The sequence below is a fragment of the Dipteris shenzhenensis genome, chromosome 22, assembly GCF_047967505.1.
Source record: "Dipteris shenzhenensis isolate YYH24624 ecotype China chromosome 22, Dip_SZ_1.0, whole genome shotgun sequence".
NCBI classification, from domain to species: Eukaryota; Viridiplantae; Streptophyta; class Polypodiopsida; order Gleicheniales; family Dipteridaceae; genus Dipteris; species Dipteris shenzhenensis.
In genome coordinates, this window is record NC_141617.1 from 46,012,556 (window position 1) to 46,023,495 (window position 10,940).

Genomic DNA, 10,940 nt, shown 5'->3' on the forward strand with positions numbered 1-10,940 from the left:
ACCCTTAAGAGAGAAAATCCTTATAAGGTAGAGGTATTCAATGCATTGATTTGCCATTGGATGCAGGTGATTGTTCTCTTGAAGAAAGTTCAAACACTTCCATGATGAAGTATTTTCCAAAGTACACCTTCCTTTCTTACACAATAATGGTTGTATCATTGTCATCATGGGTGGTGCTAATCAAGACTTTTGAATCATTGGTATTGAAGTACTACCATGAGCAAGCCTTCACTTTAGTGCATCCTTTCAATTGGGTGAATAGGAAGGACGGGAGCTGCTAGTTTTTGGTGACACCTTTTTTGTTTCGTAGAGATGAGACAACCATTTGAGGAATCCCATGGGTGCGGTCCTCCATATCAAGCCATTAGATTGTCACTGGGTGTTACATTGTCTCCCTCTTGCCCACTTTGGCTTCCAAGAAATTTTGTAGATACAAGTTCTTGTGCTCTTCTACCTTTTTTTGAGCTCCATTTCTACTTGGAATAAATCGATCTCCTCAACTAGTAGAATGTTTATTTCCATTAGTATACTTTCCACTCTTGTAGAAATTGATCGTCTACTTGCAAGTTTTGAGCCCTAATAGTGATCATTTCCTAGCCCCAATCATGTAGCATTTAGTGCTCTTGAGAGAGGGGCCTTTGAGCAATAGGGGTATGTTATCTCCTCACCAAACTAATCATGTAGTGTAGCCCTCCTACTATGATGACTATGTCCAGGAGTATTTCTTATGGGACTACTAGGTGCTAACCGGACATCCTCACATGGAAAGGAGACCGTTTTATATTTTTCATCTTCAACTTCTTGACTAGGTCTTTTTTTTTTTTTTGCAAAAAAGATTAACTAGGTCTTTTGAGATAATATTGACTAGGTTTTCATCTTCTTTGACTAATTTTTTGAGGTAATATTGACTCAATTTTCATCTTCTTTATTAGGTTTTCCAATATCATATTGCTCCTATACTTCCATCTAGGATAACATCATTAACATTTTTCTTTTTAATGATGGGCACTACATCATCCACAATGGGTTCTTCAATCAATGGTATGATGTGGCCAATGCATCCACCATACTTGTGTTGTGCATGGCTGCCTCTATAGCTGAAATCATGAAAAATTTACAGTAATAGGGAGCTAACTACAAAACCTGCTCGATGATGATATTGATTTTTTGGTCATGGGATGTTTCCCATGGTTGAAGTTACAAGATTATGCTCTTTGCTAATTAAAAAGCTACTCAATATTGATTTTTGGTCACGGGATGTTTCCCATGGTCGAGTTTCATGATTGTGTCTTGGCTCCTCGATATTGATGAATTTAGTTCTTCCTATCTTGTGGCATGTTTTGTGATCAATTTAGATTGGCTTGCAAGTCTGGCTTGTTTTTTGGATTGTAGGCTTGCCCTTGGGTAATCATGGCATACTTTGGTGCTGCATTCTGGCTCATCTTGCAATAGCTTAATACCTAAGGGCTTACCCTTCAATTCCCTAACAAACTTGCTCTTGGCTCCGTTCGCTCTTTTCATCTACATCCCTTTCTTGATCTATGCCCTCAGTTTCTCAATGCGCTAGCTCCTTGTGAGTAGATTTTAACATTAACTTGGATTGGGGTCATGTCAGACACTTCTATGAGCGTGACATCACATTCTACATCTAGATTGACCTCATGCCTTTTGTAGCTGATGTAAATAAGATTGAGATGCTCTTGCCATAGCTTACACTCTGTCCACATGCCCTTCTTCTTCATAAAAAGAAGCATTTTACTTTTTTCTTCTTAACCTTGGTCTCCTCAGGGTGTTCAATCTCAATCATTGCAATTTTGGGCGGATCCTAACCTCATCCTAGGCCTTGATCTTGGCATGATGATTCTTGTTAGCCCTCAATTGAACCTTACTCTTGAGACACTTGCCTCAATAATTCATTTTTCATGCAATACTCAAAGATATCGTTCCTATGTTTGACACATATCTCATGTACTTGGTGTTGTAGCCCACTTCACAATTTCTCACTAGCTTTTGGCCTCCACGTATTCCTACCTTTGATAGGTCCTTCTTCAATTGGGTTGTGAAGGCCTCTAGCCTCTTTGGACATAAATGGCTTGCTTTATGTGACCTTATTTTTTGCCTTTGGCTTGGTCATGCCGATTTTCTCAAGGGCAATTGCTTGGTTGAGTAGCTCATTGTACATCCTTGTAGATTGAGAATCTCCATGGAGCTAAGCTCCATGACTGTCCTATTCAAAAGCTAGGTGTGCATCGTTTTGTCATTGAGAGGATTACTCAACTAGCTCACCAAGGCCATCATCCACAATACAAACACTTGGATGTATTCATTCTTCCTTTGCTTCAAGGTGTTGAGCTTAGTCCTAACATCCTCCTCATTCACCTCTTGGCAAAAACGCTTGAGAAAAGACTCTTTCATCTATTCCTAGCCTCAGAAATACTTGATTGGGAATTGATTGAGCCACCACCTTTGGTCCATCTTGCTCAACATTCAAGGATATTAATTCATGGAATAATCCGTGGTGATGCACTCAATGCAAACTCAAAGAAAGCTTTGTAGGTGGCTATATAGATCCTCATCCTCATCCCTTTTAAAGTCTTGAAACTTCAACTTGATGTGAGATAATGTGCCATCCTATGGCTTTTATGGCTTGATATGAATTGACTCTTAGGTTCTACCTCTTTAACCTTCTTGTATGCATGTTTTGTAGCTCAGTGTATGCCTTTGCTCCACTTATTGGGTCAAGTATCTAGTAGCAAGCTCATCACTTGTGGATGTCATGCTCTCATAGTGGTCATGAATAGGGGTCATTTGTCGCCCATGGATGACTAAAATAGGCTCTTGTTGGTTTCCACGAGGAACTATGATGTGTAAACTCCTATTATGGTTGGATCAAGCCTCCTTGTGCCTTGTGATCTGCATGGTTTTTGTGCTTCCATCAAATGTACTCAAGCCAGGCAAGTTCCAATGTCAGTATATCTATCTTGCTTCTATTTATTCCAATCCATCCTACCATACCTCAAGTGCTTTGTGCAGTAGGTTATGCAATATTGGAATCATTTAGTCTTGTATCTGACATCTACTCATGTGACTATTGCTCTCTTAGCTAGAGGTTTTCACTCCTGTGACCATACTTATATTCAATCCAAGATTTACATGTAGCATTGCTTTGTGGGAATTATGCAACTATGCTAAAGAGAAGTGAATATCAACTTAGGATTAGTTTATACTAGAATATAATGTTTGGGCACATGAATACACTTAAACATAATTATCACATGTCGAGAAATTGCTAGAAATGGGTAGAGAATAGAAGATTATTCATAGAAGGAATACTATTTTTGTATTAAATGACTCATAGCATGTTAGATTATTTACAAGAGGAGTATGCTAGGAGTGCTCAAACAACCTATGTGTGTGAGACAATGCTTTATTCCAAGCTTTGTGTCTTGTCACCATTTATTGCATTCTTGATGCACAAAAATGTAACTAAAATGGTTATTTTGGTGAAGCCTAAAAAAGCATCAAAATGGTACTACAATTATACTTTTGAGAAGCATAATTGAAATTTTGTATGCATATACAATTCTAGAACTTTGTAGGTTGATGGACAAAACTTAGATATACTACCACTCTGTACCTATAATTCCAAGTACAAAGATCGGTTGCAAGACATGCAATGCGTCAAATAGCACCATTGCCAACTTCGTTACTACCTCCCTCTTTTTATCACCCCTTAATCCCACTTAACAACGTTATACTTCCCCTTCATATCCATGTACCTTGCTAACAAATCCTACTTTCTCATCATAACCTATTTTGAGAGACCTATAGGATTACCTCTCATTCAGGTCTTGAGATTGATGCCTTTTAGAGCTAGTTTGAAATTACCTATTAGGTGTATAGGTTCCATATCCAATCCCATTCTAGAGTCCCATCAAGAGCCAACAAGTCTAGGTCTTCATCTTGATTAATGTTCAAGTTAACATCTAGTATCCAACTTCACTAAGGCATCACTTGTCACCTTGCCCTTCTAAAATGAAGGCTCACATGTGGGGTAGTCATCTTCCAAGTCCACCTCTCATCTATTCCATTAACATCTAGTATCAAACTTCATGAAGGCATCACTTGCCACCTTGGCCTTCCAAAATGAAGGCTCACATGTGGGGTAATCATCTTCCAACTCCACCTCTTATCTGTTTCGTTGATAGAGCCGAAGATATCTACAATGTTCTCCTCTATCTAAGTTATATTAGCTTGTCCTTGATTAGATTTTAGATGAAGTGGTAGTGGACCCTAATGTGCTTCATCCTAGCATGAAACACTGTCTTGGCAATTGTGATCAGATTTGGTTGTCTACTAGATCTCCACCATTTCACTTTGGTTAATAGACATTCATGTTTTTCAAGGTCTGACTTAGCCACAAGGACTTAGAAGTTACCATGCACACTAATTGGTACTCTCCCAATACTTTGCCTCCATTATGATAGAGTCACTATGGGTTGCTTCTTAGTGAGCCATCAAGAAGCAATATCCCAATGTGTACCACCAGACACATGATTCCATATTATGAGGTACCTTTAAAGTACTAGCGCACCTTTGTGAGGTAACCATAGAGCCACTATGGGTTGCTTCTTCCTGAGCCACCAAGAAGCAATATCCAAATGTGTACCACCAGACACATGATTCCATATTATGAGGTACCCTTAAAGTACTAGAGCACCTTTATTTGGCTTTCTAGTGCATGGGAAAAAGATGGAAACTAATAGGGCAACCAACTAAGAAGGAGATGTTTTGCCAAATGTCATTGTTGATGGCCTTTTCTCCTCGCCCCTTGATTGACCAGTGAACTTGGTACCCAATGCTTGCTAAGTGCATAGTGCTTGGTGTGGAATATGCCCTTAGAGCTATGCTTGGTGTGCAGAAAACCACTCAGTGTTTGGATACAAAAAAAATACATCATTCTATCACAAGGTAGCATTGGTGTGGGCAAAAAAACATGAAGATTGGTGGTTGAGAAAACACAACAAATACAAGCATGCAAGGAAACTAGCAGCAGCTATAGGTCACTCAGTAAGAAAGGGATGCTTTACAGCACAAACAAACTCATCAAATCATAGGCGTCAAACAAGAAAAGAAAATCCTCAGCAACATAGATTTCAGAGCAACATCAACAAGAGGCCTACAAAGACAACTAGCATTTTACTGTCTTTCTAGATTTTGCATCAGAGGTGGTATCGAATTGTACAAAATACAATGTTGTGACTTTGTAATGGGAACTGATTCCATGGGACAATATGTCTAGTAAGAATTTCTAAATGAAATGAATAAATTCTCGAGTAATCCTAGCTCAAACTAACCCTCACATTATTGCATTACACAGGTATAAGAAGAGGCTCTGTAAGAATTACAAAATCAACAAGCGTCACTAGAAGGAGGAGCATCTTCGACCACCTCTTATTGTATTCACCTACAACCAATACAAAAAATGTCTTCCACCGATCTGTCCCAAAGAATAAAACCTCAAGTTTCTAATCCTCTAATAAATATAAAATCCACGTGGACTAGTAAGCTCTGTCTCCCTCACAAACTCTCAACATTTCCAAAGCCACAAAACTCTAACATTTGAAACATGTTTACATATATATTATAATAAAAAAAGAGTTGAAACAAAAACCCTGACATAACTAGTACAGAATATGATGGAAACATGCATACTACAAACAAAAAATATCACCAACAAAAGCCTTAGGGCAGCAACAGTTGACAGGATGATGATGTGCAATGTCCCCCCAAAATAGGAATGTAAGTCACTGGCCACAAAACATTAGATTATTTTAGAAAGTATGATAGACCAGCAAGGAATTACGATGCCAGGAAGGTTTAGCAAGACTATGGAAGATCTTCAATCAATCAGAGAATTTTGACTTGAAATTCATACAGGAATTGTGGCCAAAGGGTGCGAAGGCACTATCAGTCAAAAGATCATCACTATTCATAGGACCTACTCAATTCCAAAAATTAGTCTTCAACAATTTATGTGATCAACTTCTTTATAGGAGTTGAGGAAGAACAATGGAATGGGTTCAACATCTTTTCATCTAGACACACTCCATTTATTATTTGAATGAAAATTATTATAACATATAAAAAGCATACTTGCACTTTGCTGAAGGATACTTTGTCACAACTCACACCTAAATTTGGAATGTTGCTTAGAGTCTATTAACAAAACAATTTAATATTTAATATTTAATTCATAAGCACAAGTTAAACATCCTAACTTAACAAAGAAAAATAGATGTTTCCATACTATATATCCTTGAGATGACGTAGTGCTCATGAGGCTATACTGGAGTGCTCCTGAGGCTAGACTACTTGGAGACTGTGCATTGTATGACTAACTCTCGTAAACATTATGCCAAAGAAATTGCAGACCGTGCCAAGATGCCGTAGTGATCCTGATGGTAGATTGCTTGGAGACTATGCATTATATGGCTAACTCGTGTAAACATTTTGCCCGGGGAATTGCAAACCGTGCCAAGATGCCAGAGTGCTCCTAAGGCTAGACTGCTTGGAGACTATGCATTGTATGACTAACTCTCGTACACATTCTGCTAGGGGAATTGCAGACCGTGCCAAGATGCCAGATTGCTTGTGAGGCTAGATTGCTTGGAGACTATGCATTATATGACTAACTCTCGTAAACATTCTACCAGGGGAATTACAGACCATGCCAAAATGCTGGAGTGCTTGTGAGGCTAGATTGCTTGGAGACTATGCACATTGATGGAGGGGCTAAACTACTACTAATTTTTCGATGAATTGCTTGTAGAATTAAGGAATCTTATGAATGATCAAAGTTTCTTGATATTACTTAGTTCTTTCATCTTTCATATGGCATCATACCAAGACTATTGATACACATTAAATAGCCATTTGTGCACATCGAGGGAGATTTAAATTTGCTCATATTTCTCAAACACCTTTTTCAAGAATTCTAAATGTGTGTTCTTTGTATTGTAGGCAGAAAAATCATCCAAGAATATTGCCAAGAATTTGTTTATGTATTCTTGGAAGGTTTCCACCATGATGCACTAGAATGTGACCATTGCATTCTTCAACCTAGCATCACCTTGCTTGAGTATGCTTCCCATTCTATGATGAAGGTTATTTTGTCTCAATCCTCTTTAATCAACATGATTTGATTGTACCAACTTGCTCATCCATGAATAAATATATCTCATGCCCTGCTACTTTGACCAAAAGTGTTATCCATGAACAATAATAGAATGCCTTTGATGGTCCATCTATTACAATCAATAGACTCACAAATTTTCATTTTTCTTTGGCAAAATTACAATTGGAAATAACAATTGCTTCTATCTACTTAATAATGAATTGGACCCTTAGTGGTTGATCAATTCTATCCTTTATCAACTTGGCATAGTTGTGGTTCATTTGGTACCATTGTTGAATTGACTTCACACCTAGAATGAAAGGAATTCAATGTTAGATTAAATGTCATGGTACCCACTTCATGTCTATGTATTCCCATTTGAAGACATCCTTGTATTCTTGAAAGAGTTGAGCTCGAGCAAGGAATTTGCTAAGATGTTCTTTGTTGATGTGGATCAACTTTATTTCTTCTTTATTGACCTGGATCGACTGGAGTTCCTTCTTGCAAATCCACATTGATTTCTTTGATGGATCGCTCTTCAGTGATTCAGTCAGTACCACAATGATTCATGATTTGATTGGCATCAATCATGAAAGAATCTAAAGAGGAGATAAAAAACGATGAAGAACTGCCACAGTGTTGTTAGGTTTTCTCTCTATTCAATTCTCTATTTTGTAATGCTTCTTATATCTTGTTTGTAGAAATGAACTAAAAGTTCTAATATTATTTGGTTTCTATTGATAGGCCTCATGCATGATCAAAGTGGAGTGATGGATTTGATGTGGGACTCTATTTGGTTATCGCATGGCCTTCATGGAATTTGGCATTACTATCTAATTGGTTTTACTTTGACTAATTAGTGTGGTCTGGGGTAGTCATCATATTACCTTCAATGTAGAAAAGACATTATAGAGAAGAAGACCTCAATCTTAGGATGGAATCACTTATGTCTAGAGGTTCGAAAGGGGTTTGTGATGAGCGATTGCTTGTTATAGCAAGTTATGGGTAGAAAGTATAGTTGAAGGAATAGTAAAAGGAAGCCATGCATGCAAAGAAAGGGCTATTTACAAGAAGGAATGAAAAGGGGATTGCATGTATCTTAGTGTAGGCACCATTAAGAAATATGTATTTGCATGGATTAGACATCATGGGTTCCTTCTAAACTATTATTTGTTCCTTTAGACTTAAGGTTTTGGTAAGTATGCTTGCAAATAATATGGGATGAAGGGGTGGAAAAGGAAAGATATGAACGTGAATGAAACTCTCCCCTTACCTCCTAATAAAGAGTCTAAGTCTAGAGCTACACCCTAGGGAGTAGATTCCCCTTCACATAACAGGTTAACAAACTAATGAAAGAGAAAGAAATTCAAATCAGATGGCAAATGGAAGTAGATTCCCCTTTCACATAAAAGGTCAACAAACTAAGGAAAGAGAAAGGAACTCAATCATATGGCATGTGGATGTAACATCATATGGCAAATGGAAGTAGAAAAACCTTTAACATAAAAGGTCAACAAACTAATGAAAGAGAAAGGAATTCAAATCATATGGCAAGTGGATGCAAAATTCCTTGCCACCTACAAAGAATTGTACTTAAAATTTTAATTCCCTTCTCTCTTACAATGCTTGAAGTAATTATAAGAAAGGAATTGAAAATGTACAAAGAGAACTATGTAATGTATTTATGTTTATCATAACATCAGGGTATACTACATTTTGGTATCAAAGCTTGAGGTTCATGAGTTTTATTTATGAAAAAAAAAGGGTCATATGTTCTATTATGGAATAACCTACGCTGTTATATTTTATTTTCAAACATGGCTAAGGAAGATCAAGGTTGCTGTTATATTTTATTTTCAAACATGGCTAAGGAAGATCAAGGTTCGAAGAAAAGGGCTCCTAAATGTCTGAATTAGAAGAGGGATCTGATTTTCTCAAGAAGCCATGGGTTTTGGTGAAGTAGTTCTACCACTACTTGTCCCTCCTCCAAGAGGTATTCTCAACCTTGATCAAGAACATTCCTCCTACATCGTTATCTAGTAGCATCCTATATCTTGAACGATGCTACCTACCTTCATTATGATTATCTTACAAGGATCCTCACTTAAGCTAGGGACCCAAGAGTGGGGAGCCTAACATTACCTTAAGATTATGATGGCATTGTGTCAGCTAGGAATAATCAATTATATTGATGCAGCTTATAGGTGTTATGGTTAGGGACTCGGGAGTCCCCTCATTCATAGACACCATGAACTTGCTTTGTTTATATTTGCATAACAAAAAGTTGAGGTTTTATACTTAGATATGTTTTAAGTCTATTATTGGATTTCTATTAAGATGACAAAGGACAACTCATGTAATAGCCCTTATAAGGGGACCTCTCTTTTTTGGATGTGATGTCCTTTTTTCAAAAAACAATTGCATGTACAAACGAATTAATGTACCATAGGAATGTTAACATTGACTATTTTGGGAAAATTTATTCAAGGAAATTTATCTTGATGGCGGGAAAATTAAAAAAAAAGAAAAACACAGAATGTCTATAGATCCTTGAGTATTTGTTGACATCAATGGAAACCAACAATCAATGGAGGCCATCCAATTTAAGTCAATGGAGGCCATCCATAAATTGGGACAAAAATGTTCTATTGAGAGCCTCACTTAGCTCAAGAGGAGAAAGATCCTAGAGAGATGTCTTCATCTGCTCAAGACAAGAAAGATCCCAAAGAGAGCTTCCCATAGCTCAAGAGTAGAAGGATCCGAGGTAGACAAAAGGAGGAATAAGACATTATTCGACTACATAAGGGTCTCAACATTTAGATTTTGAGAGTAAAGAAATATATGGGGATGACATTGAAGCCTAGATAGATCGTCTTGAGGATTACTTCATGATGGCTCAAATTAGTGAAACCATTAATCCAAAGATGTGGTAGAGGAATCTAGGAATTGGCCAATGTGGAGAGAACTTGGGATGTTATGAAGGAACTTCACATGGAGAGGTTTAGCCCCCTCGACTATTGGATGGAAACGATGAACACATTTGAACTCAAGCAACGAAGCATGAACTTTGATAGATTATAGAAACTTTGCCACCCTCCAAAAATATGCCCTGACCTGATAGAAACTTAGCAGGTATTAAGGTTCATTGATCATTAGACCAAATTGTTGTTTAAGGGTAATAAGCCCAATATTATATATGGTGACTGAACGAATGAAGGGTGAAAGAGACTCTCACATACTCCCTAGAAAGAGAGACAAAATCAAAATTTCACCAAGATGAACAAAAGAAAAGATTTAACTCCCAACCATCAGGTGGCCCCAAACCAAAATTTGGGAGGCCACATGATGAGGGGTCCCAAGGGACCAACAAAAGATGGCTATCCAACGAGGACCAAAATAAAGCAACAAAAGCAAAACCAATGCCTTTGGGGGATGAAATGGAGGAGCGATCCAAATCTATGTAACCACTGCTAAGCAAGGCAAGGTACACCAGTAAGCCTCAGTAATAAGGCACAAGGTATGATCTCTAAGGTGCCTTGGGAATTTTTAATTGATATAGGTAGTATGGACTCCTTCATCTCCCTTTGAAGACCAAGGGCTATGAAATGTATCTTCCCTAGAGTGATGAAGTAGCTAGTGGTCAAGTGAGTGTGTCCACAAGGATTGTGAGGGATTTATAACTCAGCCTTAGCTTTGAAAACTTTCAAGCTACCTTCTAAGTCTTCCCTATGAGAATATGATGTTATCCTAGGAACGCATTGGC